Here is a 21,569-nt window from a genome sequence, read left to right as displayed (position 1 = left end):
TATCTCTACTATTTAAGATGGCTATAGTTAAAATGAATATTCTTCTAAGATTATTGTTTTATTTTAGTGCTATTAATCAAAATATACCCAAAAACTTATTCTCCAGACTTGAAACACTACTAGGTAAATTTATTTGGCATCCAAAAAAATACAAGAATAAAATATTATAGATTAATGTTACCCAAACAAAAAGGGGGGCTAGGTCTTTCTGAATTCCAAACATATTATAATATTATAAATGCTAGTTGAATTATAAAAATAGCATATTTTGAACCATTCAGCAATGTATGGTATCCACTATAGATTAAAATATATTACAATCATCTAATCATATGTAATTTAAATCCTAAAGCAGTACCCTTTTTGAGACATTAAAGTATTTTAAGGTCTACCCCATAATTATAAGAAATACCCTAATATTTCAAAAGCTGGTATCCTCCCTAAATCTTAAAGATACTTTGGTACTGGGACAACCAATACACCTTAACCCTAATATTAAACTAAATAATACTATGATAAACCTGACTCAGTACCCCAAAATCAAAAACATCACCATATGGGATCTCTGTCAGGTCAAAAGCCTTTCAATTGAAAACATTAGGCAAAGATTTGAAGTAAATAAAAGTTATAACACCATAATCAACCAATGAACATACCTGATTAACTCAATTACTATGAATGTTAAAATAGATAATCAACACATGTAGCTATATCAACAAATTTATTAACTTGTTACTTTTGAGATCTAAAGTGTTATTAAATACCTATAGATTAATACAAAAATTAAATATCAAGATGCACTTCTATATTCTAAATTTTAGGAAGAGAAAAATAATAAGATCACCGTTGAACAAAAATCTGCTGCAATTGAACTTATTTTGAAACTAACCCCCCTCAAAAAAACTAATTTACACACAAATTATGATTAATAACAATGCTTATCACACACCACTTTTTCTAGGTAAAATTAATCCCTCACACTCTCCTTGTTGCACCATATGCCAAAACAGCGTTGCAGACACTCTTCATATTTTTTGGAGCTGCAAGAATGTTTACAAATTACGGTGTTCATTAAGAGCCAAGTTATAAAAAAAGGGATACACTAAATCTACCCTGTCTTGGGAAATGGCAATTTCACATATATTCCCTACCAATTTTTCCTATGAAAATAAACACATCATAGTCACACTGTGTGCAATGATGAAATCATACATAGCCCAAAACCAGTTAGATGGAAGTAAAATCACATGGGAAGAATTTAGAGGGATGGCTATAAAGTACTTATTAGCCATTAAACTAATTACAAAAGCTAAAAAAAACTATCCTACTATCAGAAACATTGGAGAACGCTTATAGAATTCTTAGGTTAAAACTGATTTATGAACGAGGGACTACAACATCTGTATTATTCTATGTAAATAAGGGAAACTAAAGATATTTAGTATTGTAAAATGTTTACCCACAACAACAAAGGGCAGGTCATGGTAATACATATAAGATGAACTTTCAAGGTGACATCAATGTATATAGTGTATATAGTTAGTACAAGATATAACATAAGTTAGGTAGGTTAGAATGTCTTGATGCAAGTGTTTTTTAGTGTCAGATTTCAATATGTTGTATATTACCTGTGTGCAGTTTTCTGTATTATAGCTCAATATGAACAGCTTGATACACTACAACATTTTCCTTTACTGAGCTCTTCTGCTATCCCACAGATTCATCCTAACATTTCATCAATCTATAAGCGGTAAACATTCCAACACTTGTACTATTCTGTACCATATCCCTTACCTGAAAAACACTCTAATCTGTTTCTAGACTAACACAATACCTAACAGAGATTATCTTACTCTCATCCTACCTATACCTTTACCCTATTTTATGCCACTATGGGCATTTATTTACTTCTCAGTTATACTAAAGCATAAATGTATTACAACTTTATATTTACTAATATTCTGAAGGGGAAAAAAAAAAAAAAAAAAATTTATTTATATATATTTGTATTATTTGTACTACTTGTATATTCTACTAGAGTACTGACTGTATATTCTTCTAGTTATCACATGCCATGTAAATGGTCCTCTGTACTACTTATAAATGTTAAGAATTGCTTTGTACTGTTTTCATCTAATATTGTATTGTATCATGGAGCTTTTCTCCCCGGGCCTCCGCTGAAAATGGACCTGTGTCCAGTCGGACTTTCCCGGTTAACAAAAATAAAATAAAATAAAAATATTGATTGTTAGTTAATTTTACATATTGTTAGTTTAACAGTGATGGTTCATGTTATATATACTTTATTAGGATTACTGCAACTTGATATGCCTAGTACCTTTTCTTATATTTTTTGTGATATTCTTTTCTTGTATTAAAATAAGAAAAAAATGCAATAAAAATATATTTGAAAAAAAAAATCAACAAATGGCATCACAGGTAAATAACCCAAAATAGCCCCATTGGCTGCCTTTATATATCAGGCAGCAGCTTCCTACCAATCATAAAACTTCACCTAGATATGTGAAAAAAATCAGCTTAATAAGAGACAGTGTTAGCTTCCCATGTACCTGAGCATGTAAGTGGCTTCATTGGCCACAAACTTAGTAAGAACCTATCAAATCATTTTAATATCTGTGCCTCCACAGACCTTGGCACAGGTGTTTTTTGGCTATCTGTAACTAATGTTTGTAGCACATGAAATAACATATGAGCAATATTATGTGCCTTCATATCCATCATCTAATTACCTCTGCATACAAGAATTCTTACACACGTTTAAGTATGAAACTTTATTTAGCTTATTTCCAAGCCTAATGGTGAACAAGGCTTTTGGGCTGCACATGTTCACTTGTACATTGAATTAACCTTTAAGAACAGGCAAAAACAGTCTAATCCCTGAAAATGAGGCACTGTCATGTGCTGTATATGTACTTTTAGCTGGTTCCTTTACCTGAGGTTACTGTAAAGAATAGTACACTGAAAGTCTTCATGCAAGTGAAGTATCATTTATCATATCCTTAATCATGCTGCCATCCAGTGGTCATCTGATAGATTACATGCTATTGAAGCAATTTTATAAAGTGACATTATTAATAGTTTGAAAGAATTTGAATACATCTCCTACATTAATTATTTAAAAAGAGAAAGTCTGACACAGTTGTGGGCTAATGGAAGAATCACTGGTTAAAGTTATCATATAAAGATACAAGAAAGATGATAGCAGATATTAGAATGCTTTTACATTATTTTGTTAGAACAGGCATACTTCAGAGGTATGACAGTTTTCACACTTTGTCCACATATCTACCAAAGCTGCAGCAACAGAAAATGAATATGTAAGCAGTTATCATTGTCTATAATTACAACTTTGCTAACATTCAAGCCATGCATAATTGAAAACATTATTATAACTAAATCATCATTATCCTGCTTAATAAGATTGTCTTTGAATGTTTAGAAATACCACTTACATAACAAAAATTATTAATAGATTCTATGTGATAATTATTTAATTTTAACAGTACTACACACATTACCTGAATAGTAGTGTCTGTGACATAGCTTAATTACCTAATTGTGGCTCACACCAATTTCACACATCAGTTAATTCACTGTGTGACTCTAAATCTTGATTAAACTTTTTGATATATGCTTCTGAATTATATTTGATAGAATTTTTATTGTTGCTTACCCTTGATCTTGTATGACATTTTTTTTTCTATTAGAATGCTAATGTACCATGTTACATAAAAAAATCTGCAACATGCCAACAAAAACAGCTATGCTTTTTTCATTATGACATAACTATTTTCCTTGCTATATTCAACTGCTGATATTTCACACTTAGTGCTATGTGACCTCAGATAGCAATGTACACAGCAGCCAGTTTTATAATCATAGTAATATTAAAACATAGTGTTTGAAAATGACAGGAACTATTTATGAAACCATTACTCAGTCATATCAAACGCAGCGATCTTTTCTTATGTTCATAGCATAAGTAGTTACTAGGCATTTAGTCGAAGAAAACATTAAGGAGCCTATCCCAAATTACCAGTTGTCTCAAGGCAATATTTGGTAAAGTGGCTTGCTCAAAGTCACACACTAGGCAGCTGAAGGTGTTAAGACTTAAACCATCTACCCTTGGCACAGAAAAAAGATAATTACAAATTCAGAGATTCTGCAGCAACTAAAAGCCTCTACACCTACCCCACCAAGAGGCAACCAGATCTCAATTAAGAATGTAAACTGATATGTTAAAGATGAAATTAATACTTGATACCACACAGTAAACAAAGAAATAATAAATGGAAAGTGTGAAGCAGGTAGCCTTTCACTTGCCATGTAAAATGAGTTTTTTAATTATTTTGTTCTAATATGAGTAATGGAAAATTCATTAACTGGAGCACATATTTCTATATTTGAATTTCAGATATGCGCTCATAATGAGCCTTCATGACTAGGGACGACACTGTAATGTGGACCTGCTTGAAGCTAGTTTAAAATCTGTGTGCTAACACCAGCCTGACAAGCAGGGCAGGTTTAGTCTGTATGAAACACAAAATGAAGTGCTGCTGATGAAACACATAATAAAATATTACTTAATAGGGGTGATGGGAAATGTTAAACTCTGGTTATTTTAAAGCACTCAAAGGCCAATGTTTAGACTTTTTCTTTCTCTCTTTAGTTCATATATGCCTGTTGAACAACCCTTTATTTTCACTGAAAAGTAACAATTTAAATAACATCACAGCATCTGTAAAAAGTAAATTAAAGCACTAAAATCTTGCTGATTATAATGTGCAGAAATTAGCCTTATTCAAAATGCACATCAAAAGCAATATAAAAATGTCCTTGGGAAAACTGGTATCCAGCTAGAAATGTAATCCAGGTCTTGTACAGTATGTATTCTGTTCAGTTCTGATACTCAGGTATGAGACAAATAACCACTGCCAACACAAGCTAGACATTGTCCCTAGTTAGAAGTTTTAAGATAGTCCAACACTAAAATGTTCTATGAAAGCAAGCTGGTTAAAAGTGGTTGTAAAAAGAGGAGTGTGTGTGTGTGTGTGTGTGTGTGTGTGTGTGTGTGTGTGTGTGTGTGTGTGTGTGTGTGTGTGTGTGTGTGTGTGTGTCTTAGGTTAAAGGAAGGCAAACAGTGTAAGTCTGAAAAGTAAGAATCAGTACTCTTTGGTGGGTCATTAAAAGAACTGAGTAGATGTGTTATAAACAAGGCTTGTGATACTCGTCTTTCAGCCATCTTCTAACCTGACTTGCAAATATGAAAACCAATAAAAGACACTGTTTCACTAGTGCAGTCTACCTACCATTTGCACTACTTGTGCACATTCCTTTCATCTGAGGAATCATTGTGGTTGTCATGTACATGTTTATAAGATTTAAGCCCCTCTGTGTCAGGTCCATGGCATACAGGGATGGAATAGTCCCCATGACTCAGATGATTCAAGACCAGTGGTGCCTGGATTATATGAGAAGGAAGGGTGGGAGACAGAGGTCACAACCATGTGCATGGTAGTAGAGTTGGGTACTCTAGTGTGCTACTTGCTTCCACAGTGACCATGAGTGCAGCATACATCTTATGAGCCAGGGTGTCTTCCTGACTCTACCAGGCAGTGGTAAGCAGGAGCCCAGTAGGAGACCATATTCAGCCATAATGTTTAAGGTGTCATGAGGTCATGGAGGGGAAGGTATAGCAGACCATTGCAAAAGTGAATGCAGATAGCTACCATTCAGCGTGGGCACTGGTCAGTCCAAGGAAAATCCTGATGATGATGCACAGTCTCACACAATTCTGTGTCTCCCCCGAGGGAATGAATGGGCTGAGCAATCATAGGACAGACAATGATTGGTAGGCAGTAGGGATGAAAAGTATACAAAAAAATCCCAAAACCTGTGTTATGTTTCTTTCCACTAACACTGCCTTTTCTGCAAAGGCTTTTTTTTTTCTTTGTTGTTGTTTTTATTTTTTTATTTTTTTATTTTAATGTGATAGCTTAAACTCTTCCAGAGCTAAGAAAGTCAAATAAGGCAATGGATATCTGAGATTACTTTGGTCTTCTGAAAAGGTTCAGTCCAATCGGCATATCATTTTATGAGTAAATGGCCATGCATCTAATTTTATGGTTTCATGTGCTCTGATGGGACCATGAAAATACCTTATTTATTTCCCCCTTACACACAAACACACACACACACACACACACACACACACACACACACACACACACACACACACACACACACACACACACACACACACCACACACACACACACACACACACACATACACTTACTTTTCTTCATTTTTACCTTTTTGTGGTGTTCACATGCAATGCATTTATGACTGATAATCTCTGTATATAGTGATATCAATTTATATTCAGTTACCTCCTTACTTTTTAATCACATTTTTTTTCAGAATCTATAATTGCCATGTATATTTTTTGATAAAAAGGATGTATCCATAAAACAGTGTAACTAACCTGTCAAAAATGAAATTATCGAAGCATACACTTACATTCATACATACATACACAGCTACCAGAACCAAAACAGTATTGCCAATTGCTCTTAGTACAAACTAACCTGATTTTTATATGAATCAGGAAAACAAATATTCCTGGCAACACATGAACACAGTCTAATTACATACTAGCTGGCTTCGCGTAAGATCTGTAGATGAGTGGTAAAATCTGCAAAATAATCATCTGTATATAGTGGGCAATGGATTATTGCCTTGAATCTTTTACAAAGACTGGTGTTGCTATGCACTTCTGAGACATTGCTCTATAACATCTTTTATGGTTAGATTACATATTTCCCATGTTGGATTAAAAAGGTGGCATGTGGATATTTTTGCAAAGACATATTGTTTTATCATATGTCCTTTTAATTACCCCAACAACTGTTACTTATTGTGTGTGTCATTATAAAAGTCCTGGTGATGCAAACCTTTAACACAGGTAGTCCCTTGACTACCCTACTTGAACAAACCATCCAATTAAATTTAGTATCTCAAAAGACACCCTCCATTTTGTCTCCAGGACTCACTTCAAAGTTTGTACCAAATGATGCAATACTTCTCATATTTATAAAAAATCAAATTCCAAACCTATCAGTTATAGCTTTCAGTAGGCTTTTCCAGAGGAGATTCATCCTGAACTGCACATCCAAGTGTGAGGGTTGAACCCCTGTACCTCTGCATAATATGTGTACTAATCCTAAAATCACTGCACCTAGGATTAGAGGTAATAGAAATACTCCCACCAATCTGCAGTTTAATATTCCAAGCATCACAAGTGCAGCCCTTGTAGTTTTAACAGACTACCAATCCCCCTCGCCCCAAAGATATGCATTTGTGACTGACTATCGAGTGTGATCCATCTACTAAAGACATTATAAAAAGTGTAGGTCTAGCATGCCAAAGTGATGTATATCATAATTTATAAAATAATGTATGCAACAGCTATATATGTATGGTGATTACTAGTACTGCAAGTCATGGTTCGTGTTCTTGTTTTTAAGGAGTTTATACAAAATTTTGCTACAAATCACAGAGCCTGACTCTGCAAAATACTGTCGCCTATTTCAGTAACAAAATGAAGACGAAAACTGGAAGCAAGAACAGTTTGAGTGTTGCGTGCCGAGAATAGTAATGCTGCTTTGAACCTTTCTAGCCCAGGCCTGTTCTGAAATGGATATGGTTACTACAGACTCTAAAAGGTGAAGATGGATTGTATCTGTCTTGTAACCCATCTTTTAGGCAGCCTGTGGGTACTCTTCCAGCATTCAGGTTGCCTGTTTAGAAAACATCTTTGTACTTAAAACCTTAATCGTGTAAGCTGATTACCTTAAGTAGCTGCCTTTAGACAGAGAAAGAAGTCTGAAAGCTTCATTTGTCTTTATTAGACAATAACATTTGCAGTAAAAAGATGTGATCCCTTGAGTGTGAACTGATTTCCTGCTGGGCCCAGAAAGGGAAAACAATAGGATAATGAACAATTAGCCAGTGGTCTATCACAGTACCTCTACTGCATGTTGAAGTGAAGAAATATTAATCAGTTACTGATTAAAATGTAAGACACTAGCTCAGTAATTGTGTGGGAAAATCAAATCTGCATTTTTCAGCTCTCCTTCCTCTCAAAAGCTCCTTGCAATAGATTCAGTACTGTGTTAATTACTCTGTCCTGCAATCAGATTTATTTTCATCCACTGAAACAGCTACGCACTTGATAATATCGCATTCACAGTTATATAAATGCACTAATTCTGCATATTACTTTCTCATCAGGATAATTGCCATGTTACGTTACAATAACAAAATCATGCATGATTAATCTGGAATATTTCTAACGCTAGTGGTCTCTGCTATTCAAACATTTAAAATATGCAGTTTCTTACTGTAAGGCTTGTTATATGCCTTGGGACTACACAGATGAACAGCAGGTGAGAGAACATTATGCAGTATATCGTTAGCAAGAAATAATACAGGACTCAGGCATGCATAAGGTATTAGAATTAACATTTACATTTTTTAATGCATAATTAATCCCTAAGAATCTGATACACGTGCCCTTTAAAAGTCAAGAATGCGAGATGGTGACCATTTTGTTATGTTATTTTCTGTCCCTGTGGTTGCTAACCAGTCATCCCACCCCATTGACCAAGCCTATTTATTCCACATTATCAAGGCATGATGTGCTTATGGCATGGCCGTCATCATGGCAGCCATGAATGATTTTCCTTATTCCAATTCTAACCCCTCCTTGGTACCTGATGTGTGAAATCACAAATGCAAGGACATACTATGAACACAATTCTTATGTATGTACTCACAAGTACAACTCGCACTGCCCATATAAAACATTCTGATCTCCTGAGTAAATTAACAATTCATATACATACATATGCACCATAGTGCTGGGTCTAAGTAAAATCCAGTTTGCATATCTAGCTGTCATTATGTGTACAAATAAGAGGAATTTCCTACTAAACTATTCTGCTAGCCATACCAAAGTTGTAACTAGGAGTTGGGAGGTTCTAACTAGTACAATGACAGTTCACATATACACCTGTATCTACACACACTCACACACACACACACACACACACACACACACACACACACACACACACACACACACACACACACACACACACACATATGATTGACCTAAATATACAAAACCAGCAGTAGCACAATTTCACTGTTACTTTGACACCTAGGAGTTGACATTAGGGGGCTTAGGGGTTGGTATAAAGGGGGGGGGGGCTGGAGGTTGACATTATGGTTAAGGTGTTTATTCACAGACATAAAATATTAAGTTTGACTCTCACTATTGTGAGAAATTGACTATTCTTGAAATGACCCACAAGGACAGCAAGGCTAGTACTTATCTGTGAGCCTATTAAATCATGACATATGACTCCAACAGTTATAGCTATCAAATGGACTTCATATGTTCTGGTTTGAAAGTATTTTTCCTTATGTCAAAATAACTGTCAAACTGTGTCTTATAACAGTGAATTCAAAAGTTACTATAGAAGAGCTGTGTTATTCTACTTTGCACTTTACTAGATGACAAGTTGCTTAGTCATTCTTTAGTTATCTGAATGCCACTTTGATTTTGGAGAAGACGTTTTGATGGCTGCTGTGTCTTTGTGTCCAGGGGTATACTGGCAGCGGCTTTGGCCATGGAGGAAGAGTTTCTGACTGAAACTGTGAATCTGGATGGGTTTGCACTGGACCAATGGCACAGTGCTGTCTGTGGTGAGGGGATAAACTAAGCATATGATACGTATCTAACCAAGCACAGATCTGCACATACAGACATACAAGCAAAGACATAAGCATGTATATGCATGTAACCGCACACACAACAAATATACTATACATTCTCAAACACACATGGACTCTGTATGGGAATATCCTCCTAAATTACCAATGTTAGCAGTGCAAACATGTATAACTTCAAGCTGCTGTGGTTATCTCATTGAACTCAACATCTGTAGTGCAGCTACAAGTCAGTTGCCATTACACAGCTGCACATACCTCTCAACCTCTTAGCACAAGAAATCTGGATAAAGCCAAACAAAAAGGGTGGACAAAACTCAAAAATAGGGACAGATTTTGAATGTTGCCCTTATAAACTTAAAATGTTGCTAGAATAACAGGATTTGACTTTGCATGGATTTTTCTGAAAGATATGAAGGCAGAAACTCAAATTATGTCAATAGTTAGTGACTTCAATCCACAGATTACCTCAGTAATTTGCCAGAAAAAACACAGATTTCATGAGGAACAGACCAAAATTATGAGGCAAAAAGCTGGGCATTCTGCAACAATCTGGACAGTTTGGAGGTATGCAACCATAGTGCAGCTATGCCCTTACACAACTGTAGTTCAGCTACAAGTCAGGTGCCATTACACAGCTGTACTGATAGCTACAAGTCAGGTGCCCTTACACAGCTGTAGTGCAGCTACAAGTCAGGTGCTCTTACACAGTTGCAGTGCAGCTACAAGTCAGGTGTCCCTACATACCTGTAGTGCAGATATAAGTCAGGTGCCCTCACACAGCTGTAGTGCAACTACAAATCAGGTGCCCTTACATACCTGTATTGCAGCTACAAGTCAAGTGTCCTTACACAGCTGTAGTGCAACTACAATTCAGGTGCCCTTACACAGCTGTAGTGAAGCTTCAAATCAGCTGCCCTTACACAGCTGTATTGCAACTACAATTCAAGTGCCCTTACATAGATGTAGTACAGCTGCAAGGCAGGTACCTTTACACACCTGTAGTTCAGCTACAAGTCAAGTGCCCTTACACACCTGCAGTTCAGCTACAATTCAAGTGCCCTTACCCAGCTGTAGTCCAGCTACAAATCAGGTGCCCTTACACAGCTGTAGTGATAGCTACATATCAGGTGCCCTTACACAGCTGTAGTGCAGATACAAGTCAGGTGCCCTTACACAGCTGTAGTACAGCTACAAGTCAGGTGCACTTACACAGCTGTAATGCCGCTACAAGTTAGGTGTCCTTACACAGCTGTAGTGACAGCTGCAGTGCTGCTCATCTCATAGGTCTATACTCAATAAATCCCCATGCAGAGCAGTGCGCATGGAAGTAAAAAAGCTTAAATTAGATAGGTCAAATCCAAAAGGCACCATATTTGCATGTATCACCATAAACTTTCACTGCCTGATAGCACAGCTCTGTACTACCAGGAAGGCAGACATATATACATTGAAACCCCCTTCTTTGCAAAGCAAGTCAAGTTGCTTTAAATAGTAGTCAAACTGTCTACAAATTCCAGCATATGTTTTTACAAATGTGTGCAGTCCTCTTCACACTCTATGACATCCCCTGTCTGGGCCAGTAACCAAGCAGTCTGAATCCTTACCACTGACACAGGAGAGGGACGTTCACGTGGAACAAAATTGGATACATCCTGTATTTCCAGATTTGGTTCTCTTCATCAAGCACAATTTCCCTTAAGAGCACACAGGGAACACAGTCTGGGGGCTAGTTTTCCCTTCTCTCTCCAGGTCCCCAATAAGACTCCCACTAGCACAGCTATAAAGTTGAATCCTCAACCGAGTTTCCAATCCAAGTCCTCCACCACGCTCCCTATGAAACCATTGCTTTCTGTCTCTGCTCCAAGCAGGTGACACACACACTTTCTGAGATTTGATTTTCACACATACACACACACACACACACACACACACACACACACACACACACACACCCACACACACACACCTGGGAAAGGCTGGCACAGATTTACTAGCTATGCCCCCTTCTGCCCAGACTATAAGATAGTTACTGCCACTAGACACTCCAAAGCCAGCTACTATAAGGCTCTTAAATGGGTACCCAATTATGCTGAGTGAAATTATTGTTAATACAATTGTAGTGTTTTGACCACTGCAGTAAGCCTTTTAGGAGTGGCTACACAGTCACCAAATCAATATACGTACTCTCAAAGGTTAAAATATTCTCTAAAGGACCAGCCACAATGTAAAGTTTAAATATATTTAATACTAAATAATAAAAAATGTGAAAATATGGATTATCTATTGGCACTAAACATCAGAGTTTCAATCACAGGAAATATTAAAATAACACAGATGAGTAGATACACACAGATACAGAAAAAAACAGTACTTAACTAATTTCACTATTCTTTCCTGACTGATCTAAAGAATTGCTATTCCCTGGTTCACTTACTAGAGCAAGGCAAGATGAAGTGGGTGAGATATCCTTCTATGTCAGGTTCCAAGAAACAGACTTCCCTGAGACTTCTCTCGCGTCTGGTATTAAGACATAATTTTTATCATAGATTACAGAATGACACCATACATCTGGTCATCTGATGTCTGGTTCCCATGCTACCCCCATTGCTACAAAATGAATAAGAATTTAGCACATATGTGTTATCATACATACAGATAGAGCTTTGCTGAGATATGTTATGGCATCTGGAAGGCATACAAAAAACATAAAACACTTCTGTTCTTCCTACAGGACATAATAAACCATTCTGTGGCACAGGCATTTAGTCTCTGGATGCAATCAGAACTGCAAGATACAATCTTTATGGCCTAAATTAAGTAATTTAATTTCTTACCATTTTTCAAAGTTATTTGGATTGAGATTAACCTCTTCTCTCCCAGTATCCTATGTTAAAACATATACATTTAATCAGTTACAATACCATCAGGACCTACTGTTGGTGCATTTTTAACATACACAGCTTTACAAATACATTTTTCAACACAAGTATCTGAACAAAAGTTTAATATACAAATGACATAATTCCCTACAAAATTCCAGGTAGTTGGGCTGGCATATGTTGGACATCCACTGCCCTACTTCTCCTGACATAGCTGACAATATCTCACATTGTCAAATCTCTCCCCCCTTTGAAAACTCAAGCTACATTTTCAAGTGATCCTTGAGAAACATTGCTTTAAAGGATTGAGCCTGTCTGGGAATACATTAACCCATACCCTGTTTTGAGAACCCATGTGCATTGCCATTGCTGACCCCACTACAGTGCTGCACTCTTACATCATATGCCTGCAAACCTAGGCTCCACCTTAGTAACTTGGCATGTTGAAGATCTGGCAAGATGTAGCCATAAATCCCCCTCAGACTCCCCCTGCCTCCTACTGCAAAGACTTATCACAAGGGCCTCCTTATCATGGTAAGGTTTCATTATGTTAGCATGGTACAATTTGTGCCCTTGTCTAGCAGTTCTACTATGTAGTTAATATCACTGACCTTCCTTACACTTTGAAGGGTCCCTACCAAGCTTCCTGCAGCTTATTGTGTATGACAGGAATGAGAACCATAACCTGTTCTTCCACAGCGTACTCTCATGTTCAAGCATTTCTGTCATACCAGAACTTTTTCTGCTGATGGGCTCCTGCCAGGTTCTCCTGGGCTAAGCCCATGAGTTCCCTAAGCCTTGTCCTGAGGTTTAGGACATATGCCACAACAGACTCCTTGTGGAATACACATTCACCCTCTCACTTATCACAAATCAAATCTAAAGACAGCCTCAGCATATGCCAACACAGCAACTCAAAGGATGAATACCCTGTGGATTCTTGGGGTACCTCTCTGTATGCAAACAGCAAATGAGGTAAATATTTGTCTCACTGTCTCTTAAACTGATCTGTAAATGCCAGTAGCATTATCTTTAATGAAGGGTTTAACCTCTCCACAAGACCATTAGTCTGGGGATAGTAGGGGGTGGTCTTATGTGTTTCACCTCACAGTGTTTCAACCAACAAGCCAGCAGGTCTGGCATGAAATTAGCACCTCTGTCAGTAAGTATTTCTCGTGAGAAACCTACCCTGCTGAAAATCTCTAATAAAGCATTTGATACTCTCTCTGTCTCAATGGAGGACAGAGCCACCACCTCAGGGTATCTAGTAGCATAATTTACTACCAACCGGATAAGGTTCTTCCCTGTGGAACATGGAGTACTCAGTGTCCCCGCAATATCCATAGCTACCATCTGAAATGGCTTCTCAATCACAGGCAAAGGAATCAAAGGAGCTTTGGCCTTGTACCTGCAGTACCCTGTTACATCCTTGTAATCCCAGGCCAGTAGAAGTTCTGGATAATATGTCTCTTGCTATGCTTTATGCCCATATGACCTGCAAAAGGAATGTCATGGTTTGGCTAGAAGTGCCAAGCAGTAGGCTCTAGGCACTACCAACTGCTGTATTACCATATGGTCTAGCCCTCCCTCATGGGCCCACTTTCTATTCAGTAACTCTTTGTTCCAGTATACAGACTCCCCTTTTCCTAGAGGATCACATGCCTCTCTAGCTACCTCCATCAAGCCTCTTAGTGTAGGGTCAGAGAGCTGAGCCTGTCTCTACTCTATCTGTGTAACTCTTCCCAGCTCTCTTTCCACAGGAAGTCTGGTATCCTCTGACAGTGATGCCTCACTGTCAGCTTGGGTACTAACACTCACCTCTGCCCTTGCAGTCACTCTATCCAAGAGAACATCAGTACCTACCAGCAGCTGTGACTCACCTTCAGGTTCACTGCTACAGGGTAGCTCACTCCCTGAAATAGCCACCTCACCAGCTCTGGCTTTAGGTGAGGGGTCTGTCTGGGTCTTCCCCCAGACTACCAGACCTACAGTACATGCCTGTCTCTAAACCTGACTACATGCAACTGCATGCACACAAGTTACTGCATTATCAAAATCATTCCCTATCAAGACATCTGCAGGAATATCCTCAAAAACACCTACTTGCTTGCTTCCTTTTCCACCCTAACAGTCAAGGTGAACCATGGCCAAAGTTATTTGGAATGGGGTCCTGCCTACAGTTCTGACTGGAGTAGATTGCTCAACCAAGTCCTGTTCCTCATAAACCACTGCAGGCTTTACAATGGTTATTTCAGAGGCTGTGTCTCTTTGCAGTGGCCTGTTTTCCATCCACTAACATAGGATATAAACTCTGGTGATAGTTTGGTACCCCTGTTGTATCCAGACAACTTACCACTGACATACTGTTATTCCCACTTGCTGGCTACCCACCTTTGGTTCCCAACCTTGCTTCCATGGACATGTACATGTTACATGGTCCAACTGGTTACATTTAAAACATTTAACCCTTGATCCTGGCCATGTACCTGAACTAGTGGCTTCCCCTGTTACTGGTGGACTCTGTTGGGGTGGTTTAGACTGCCCACCTTGTGTTCCCTTAGATCCATGTGCAGCACTGGGTACTCCCTTCCTGTGCAGTGATACCCTACTTGCTAAGTAGGGAACCCCTTTTTCCCCCAGCTCATCTGCAGAGTTACACTTTCGGTCTGCCAACCAGATTCTCATGTCATCAAGGAAAGTGCTAAGGGCTTGTTCCCTCACCAAAAGGTCTGCTAGCCCTTCAGAATTGGTGACCTGGCACCCACTCACCCACCTAAGAAAATAAGTGCTTAACTAAGCAACATAATCACACAGACTTTCATCTGCCTTGCATCTGTGCTCACAAAACTTTTTTTTCTGCAAGCTTCAGTGAAAACATTGTTTTGCTCTATCATAGTTTAAACAATCAATATCAGACAATTTAGAAACAGCAGTTGTATCTTTACCATGGAGTAAGGGGGTCAGGACCCATACCCAGAGCCCTTGGTCAACATTTTACTGTTTACATACTCTTTCAAATATATGAATAAAACTATCAAAATTATTTTATTTATTTATTTTATTTTACATTTATTTACTGGGATAGTCTGACTGGATACATGTCCATTTTCAGCAGAGGCCCGGGGAGAAAAACTCCACAAAGACAAACTTACATAGATTACACAGAAGTTAGCAAACAATTATAAAAACAAAGTGATTATATACAATGGGTCAGTAGTGTTCCCTAGTAGGGACTCACAATTGTCATAGACAGACAATTAAAAGTAAGAGGCATCAGATTGGAAGCAGAGCTTGGTGATGTAGTTACAAGTTATGATAATTGCAGAATATGCTTTTAGTTTATAACTTAATCAGGGTTGGTACATGGGCATAGCCAATTCACTTTGAGATACTGTTTGAAGTTTTTTTTAAGATACTTTTGGAGAATTGTAGGGTTATATAGTTTGGTAACAAATTCCAGGTTTTGCCAATGAAGTTGGCAAACAGGGATTCACCAGCAGAGTTATTAGCTTTGTGGGTTTGGACCAGTAGTTTATCGGCTGACCTTAGGGATCTTAGATTGCTATATGGCTTAATAATATTTTTAAGTGAGGGGGTATCCTCAAGGTGGTACAAAATTTTGTGCGCTATTAAGAGTTGATTGAATTGAATTAAGCTGGGCAGTTCTAGCCACTCTAGTTGTTTAAGGTTCTGGCAGTGGTGGGTTCTATAGGTGGAGCCAGTGGTAAATCTGGCAATATGATTGTAGCTATGGAACAGCTTACCTAGTTCAGATTTGTTGAGGTTTGAGAGTACAGGCGAGGCATATAAGAGAGTAGAAAGTAGGTGTGATCGGGCGATTGCAGTCTTAGCCAATGGGGTTAAAATGTCTTGTTTCTATACAGTGATCCAAGCTTCTTATTGATGGTCTGTATGGTTTTGTTGACCTGTAGGTCAAATTTGAGATTATTGTCTATGATAACCCCTAGCAGTTTGGTGTGATTATCTGGGGAAATAGTGGTACCATTGTTAGATGTGACAGAGAATGAAAGTGTGGTGGATCTACTAGTGTGTGAGAAGAGGTGGCTGAGCAGATGAGAGTGGAATCATCTGTGTATTGGATGCAGGTGGCTTTAGGGATAGCAGTGTGGAGGTTGTTGATAAAAATAGAGACGAGTAGTGGACCTAGTATGGACCCTTGAGGGACACCAAGTGTGAGAGGTAAATGGCTGGAGAGTTTGCCCTGCCATAGTACCACCTGCTGTCTACCAGTCAGGTAGGACTGGAACTACTGGATAACAGGCTTTTTGAGGGAAATAAATTTTAGTGAAAGAATGAGAAGTTCATGGTTGACCATATCAAAGGCCTTTGATAGGTCAAGAAAGAGGGCAGAGGTTAGCCTATTGTCATTCCTGTTTTGGTTTATGGCAGTAGTAAAGGAAAGGAGGGCTGAGGTGGTGCTGTGGTACAGCCTGAAACCATGCTGGGAGTCGGATAGTAAGTTATTCTGTGAAAGGTATTGCATTAGTTGCTTGTGTACACATTTCTCCATTATTTTGGCTAGTGGGGAAAGAATGACAATGGGTCTATAGTTGGATATGTCTGAGGAGCTACCACCTTTATGGAGTGGGATGACGTGAGATATTTTCCAGAAGGAGGGGATAGCATTTTCGGATAAGGTTCTGCTGATGAGGATAGATATGGGATATGCAATGGCATCTGCAGCTATTTGCAAGTACGCTGCAGGGAGGAGGTCAGCAGCGAGGGTGGTAGGTTTTAGACTTTTTAGAATTGTTTTGATAAAGCTAGTGGATATTGGTTGGAAGCCAAATTCTGGGTGATTATTAGGTAGATTAAGCATGTGGTTTAAGTTAGAGGGGGTTAGTTGATTTGCTAGGGATTGGATTGTTTCAGTGAAAAAGTTATTAAAGGTGCTAGGTATTGTCTCTGGGGAACTATGGGTATAGTTAACCGGGATTGGGGTGGTGGAGTGACCTGGACAAAGCAGTTGATTTAAGCCTGCCCAGAACTTCTGAGGGTTGTTGTGGTGTTTTTGTAGGAGATTTTGGTTCACCATCATTATCACCATCTGTAAACTGCAGAAAAAAGTTTGACCATTATTGCTTCCAGAGTTTGGTTATTCCCTTCCCCATTACTGACATGACCCTGACAAAGACTCAGTGTCTCCCTCTCATGTTGACGCTGCTTCTCATTTTCTTTGGCCTCCAAATGCTGCAATCTCTCTGCTGGTTCTAACTCCATATGTTTTTACCTGCTACAGTCTGTCATTTTACTCAGCCTCCAAATACCACATTCCCTCTGCTGATTATAATTCCAGATGTTTATGGATTTTTAAGTGCTGTCATGTTTCTGAGGGCTGCAAATTCCCATCACCAAACTGGTTATCCTCCTAATTGTTGGTCTCAGCTGTGACTAAGGCTAAAATCATTTCCTCTTTAGTCAGTTTGGCTTGCACCAGTTCTTTGTCTTAGCACACCTTGGCCAACTGGTTATTTGTCAGCTTGCCATAATCCTCTGCTGACATTTTTGCTTGCTTTCCCTGACTAAACTAAACTAACAATAGATAAATAAATAAATAAATAAAACTCTTGTAAAATGAAACTCTGAATGTTTACCTTGTGGCTGCTTAAGAGTCCACCCACCTTCAGTGACAACTGCCTACAGGCTACAGAAGTTCAATTAATATCCACATCACTCCTCACCAATTTGTGACTTCCCCTCTCTGGGCCAGTATTCAAGGAGCCTGAATCCTCACCACTGACACTGGAGAGGGACATTTGCTTTTAACAAAAATAATATATATATACTCAGCTGAGTGTCCAGGCCAACTCCTCCAACACTTTCTCTGTGAAACCAGTGCTTTGTGTCCCTGCTGCAAGCAGCTGACACACAATTTTTGAGATTTGATTGGATTTTCACACACAAACACACACACACACACACACACACACACACACACACACACACACACACACACACACACACACACACACACACACCTGGGAAAGGCTGGCACAGATTTACTAGCTATGCCCCCATCTTCCCAGATTATAATGTACTTACTGCCACCAGACACTCCAAAGTCAACTACTATAAGGCTCTTATAAGGGTACCCAATTATGCTGAATGAAATTAATATTAATACAAAGGGTAGTGGTTTGGACCAGTGCACTAAGGCTTTCAGGAGTGGCCACCAAATAGGTATAAGTACTCTCAAAGTTTAAAATATCCTCTAAAGGACCAGCCACAATGTAAAGTTTAAATATATTTAACAATAAATAATAAAAGACCATGAAAATATGGAATATCTATTTACAAGGGTCTATATTATAACTTTGAAGTCTAAAAACATTGAATGTTATAATATTGACCCCATTTAACCGAAACACCAGAAAACTGAACAGTCAGAATAGTGAATTTTTTCCCAGGGAAAAAATTTGCTGTTCCGACAAACATACACACAACTTAAGCACACCAAAATAAATAATCCACACACATACACTTCATGAAACCCTACACTAAACCAGACATACACCACTAGCTACCCACTTACCTTAACCCAACCATAACCCTAAGGTCCCTAACTATCGCACACCCACCTTACCTGCTCCCTAACCCTAACTCACCTACCCTACCCTAACCCTCATGTCCACACAATCGCACATTTACCTGACCCGTGCCTTAACCTTAACTCACTTAACCCACCCCTAACCCTAAAGTCTGTCACTACCGCACACTCACCTCACCTGCGCCCTAACCCTAAAGTCCCTAACTACCGCACACTCACCTTAACCCAGTCCATTCGCTCACTTACCTTAACCCAGTCTGTAACCATCACACCACACTTACCTGAACCCAATCCGTAACCTCCGTTCGCTCACTTCCCTAAATCCGGTCTGTAACCATCGCACCACACTGCTGTAAATAACACAGTCACGGACCACCAAAATCTTACCCTAGGTAAAATTTTGATGTTCCGAGGCTTCGCTATTCTCAGATTTCGCACTAAAGGGTTCGATATTATAACATTCAAAGTTTCTGAACTTCGATGTTATAATATAGACCTATTTGCAATAGACACCAGACTTTCAGTCACAGGATATATTAAAATAACACAGATAAATAAATTCACACAGATATAGAAGACAGTACTTAACTAATCTCACTATACTTTCCTGACTAATCTAAAGAATTACTATTCCCTGGTTCACTTACTATATTAAGGCAATTTGAAGTGGGTGAGAGATCCTTCTATGCCAGGTTCCAAGAAACAGACTGCCCTGAGACTTGTCTCTCATCTGGTATTAAAACATTATTTGTCCTAGATTACAGAATTACATCACATACATCTGATCATCTGGTTTCCATGCTACCCCCACTGATGGAAATTGAACCAGAATTTTGTACATATGTGTTGCCATACACACAGATAGAGCTTTGCTGAGATGTGTTATAGCATCTGGAGTTTATAAAACCATAAAACTCTTCCACTCTTCCTACAGGAGCTAACAAACCATTCTCTGGCACAGACATTTAGTCTCTAGCTGCAGTCAGAATTGTAAGATACAATCTTTATGACATAAATTAGGTAACTTTATTTTTTACTATTTTTCAAACTTAGCCGGACTGAGATTAAGCTCTTCTCTCCCAGTATCTTCTGTTAAGACATATACATTTAATCAGTTACAATACAGTCAAGACCCACTGTTGGTACATTTTTAAGATAAGTAGCTTTACAAATACATTTTTCAATACAAGTATCTGTACAAATTAGTTTGAGATGCACATGACATATAATACTTTACAAAATTCCAACTAGCTGTGCTAGCACATGTTACACATCCACTGCCCTATTTCTCCTGGCATTGCTGTGAATTCCTCACACAATCACATGCTCCATGAAGGTCAAGATATGGCTGCACCTTGGAAAAAGCAAGCAATGTCTGAGACTCATACATTACATGTCAAGTATCTCTCCCCATTAAATGCCATTCTCACAATGAAACCCTCCTCCCGTCATGGGTGGCAGAGATGCAACCTCTCTGCCTCCCCTTTATTTGCTCATCTATTGGACAGGTCATTAGTATATCTCATGTTATATGAGACATACAGTCAGGGCTTTAACTCTCTGCATCTTAAAGCTGACTGTTGGTGGCCATTTTGAAAATTAACAACTGCAGGAAATTTAACCTTAGGAACTAGTAGGAACCAAATTAATGTGCAAGGAGCACTCAGTTTCTTATTTTGAATAAGTGCCTTGGGATCTTTTATATGAAACTGAATACCTTTCAGATCCTGGATGGGAGACCAGGGCTGGATTATGAAGGGGCTGATGGAGAGGAAGTTCCAGGATCTAGTGTCTGAAACAGGTCATGTTCCTGCCATCTCACATTTAGACTCCTCATAACCTTTTCCTCCAGGTCAGTTAGGCTTATAATCCAACATTTTGGATGGGACCTAATTTTAATGTTGCATGCAGAAGACAGTGAACTGACAACAGTGTGACACCACCTACAATGTATTCATGTGTCAATTGTTAATCAGTATCACAATACCAGGAGTGGATCAGAACCTACAATTTCTCAGTCCACTGGCTGAGGCATAATGATGCACCAATAATTTTCCCTCCACTTCTGAACTCTAATATTCAATGGTAAAACGTGCTGCTTTGGTGAATGTTCATTATGCCTGAGATAAGAACATTCTAATTAAGTAGAAAGAATAAAGTACTCAATGCTTCGGCTTCTTAAAAGCTCAAGCTTGCTATACATTATGCACTTCACCTATAAAGAGTAAGTGCTCACATGCTATCTCAGAATTTTGATTCATGATGGTCTACTAAGTTTCAGACTTGTTGTCAGCAAGAACT

Source organism: Protopterus annectens, chromosome 4.part0, assembly GCF_019279795.1.
Source record: "Protopterus annectens isolate FY-2018-M chromosome 4.part0, PAN1.0, whole genome shotgun sequence".
NCBI classification, from domain to species: domain Eukaryota; kingdom Metazoa; phylum Chordata; order Ceratodontiformes; family Protopteridae; genus Protopterus; species Protopterus annectens.
Note: the sequence above shows the minus strand (reverse complement) of the source record.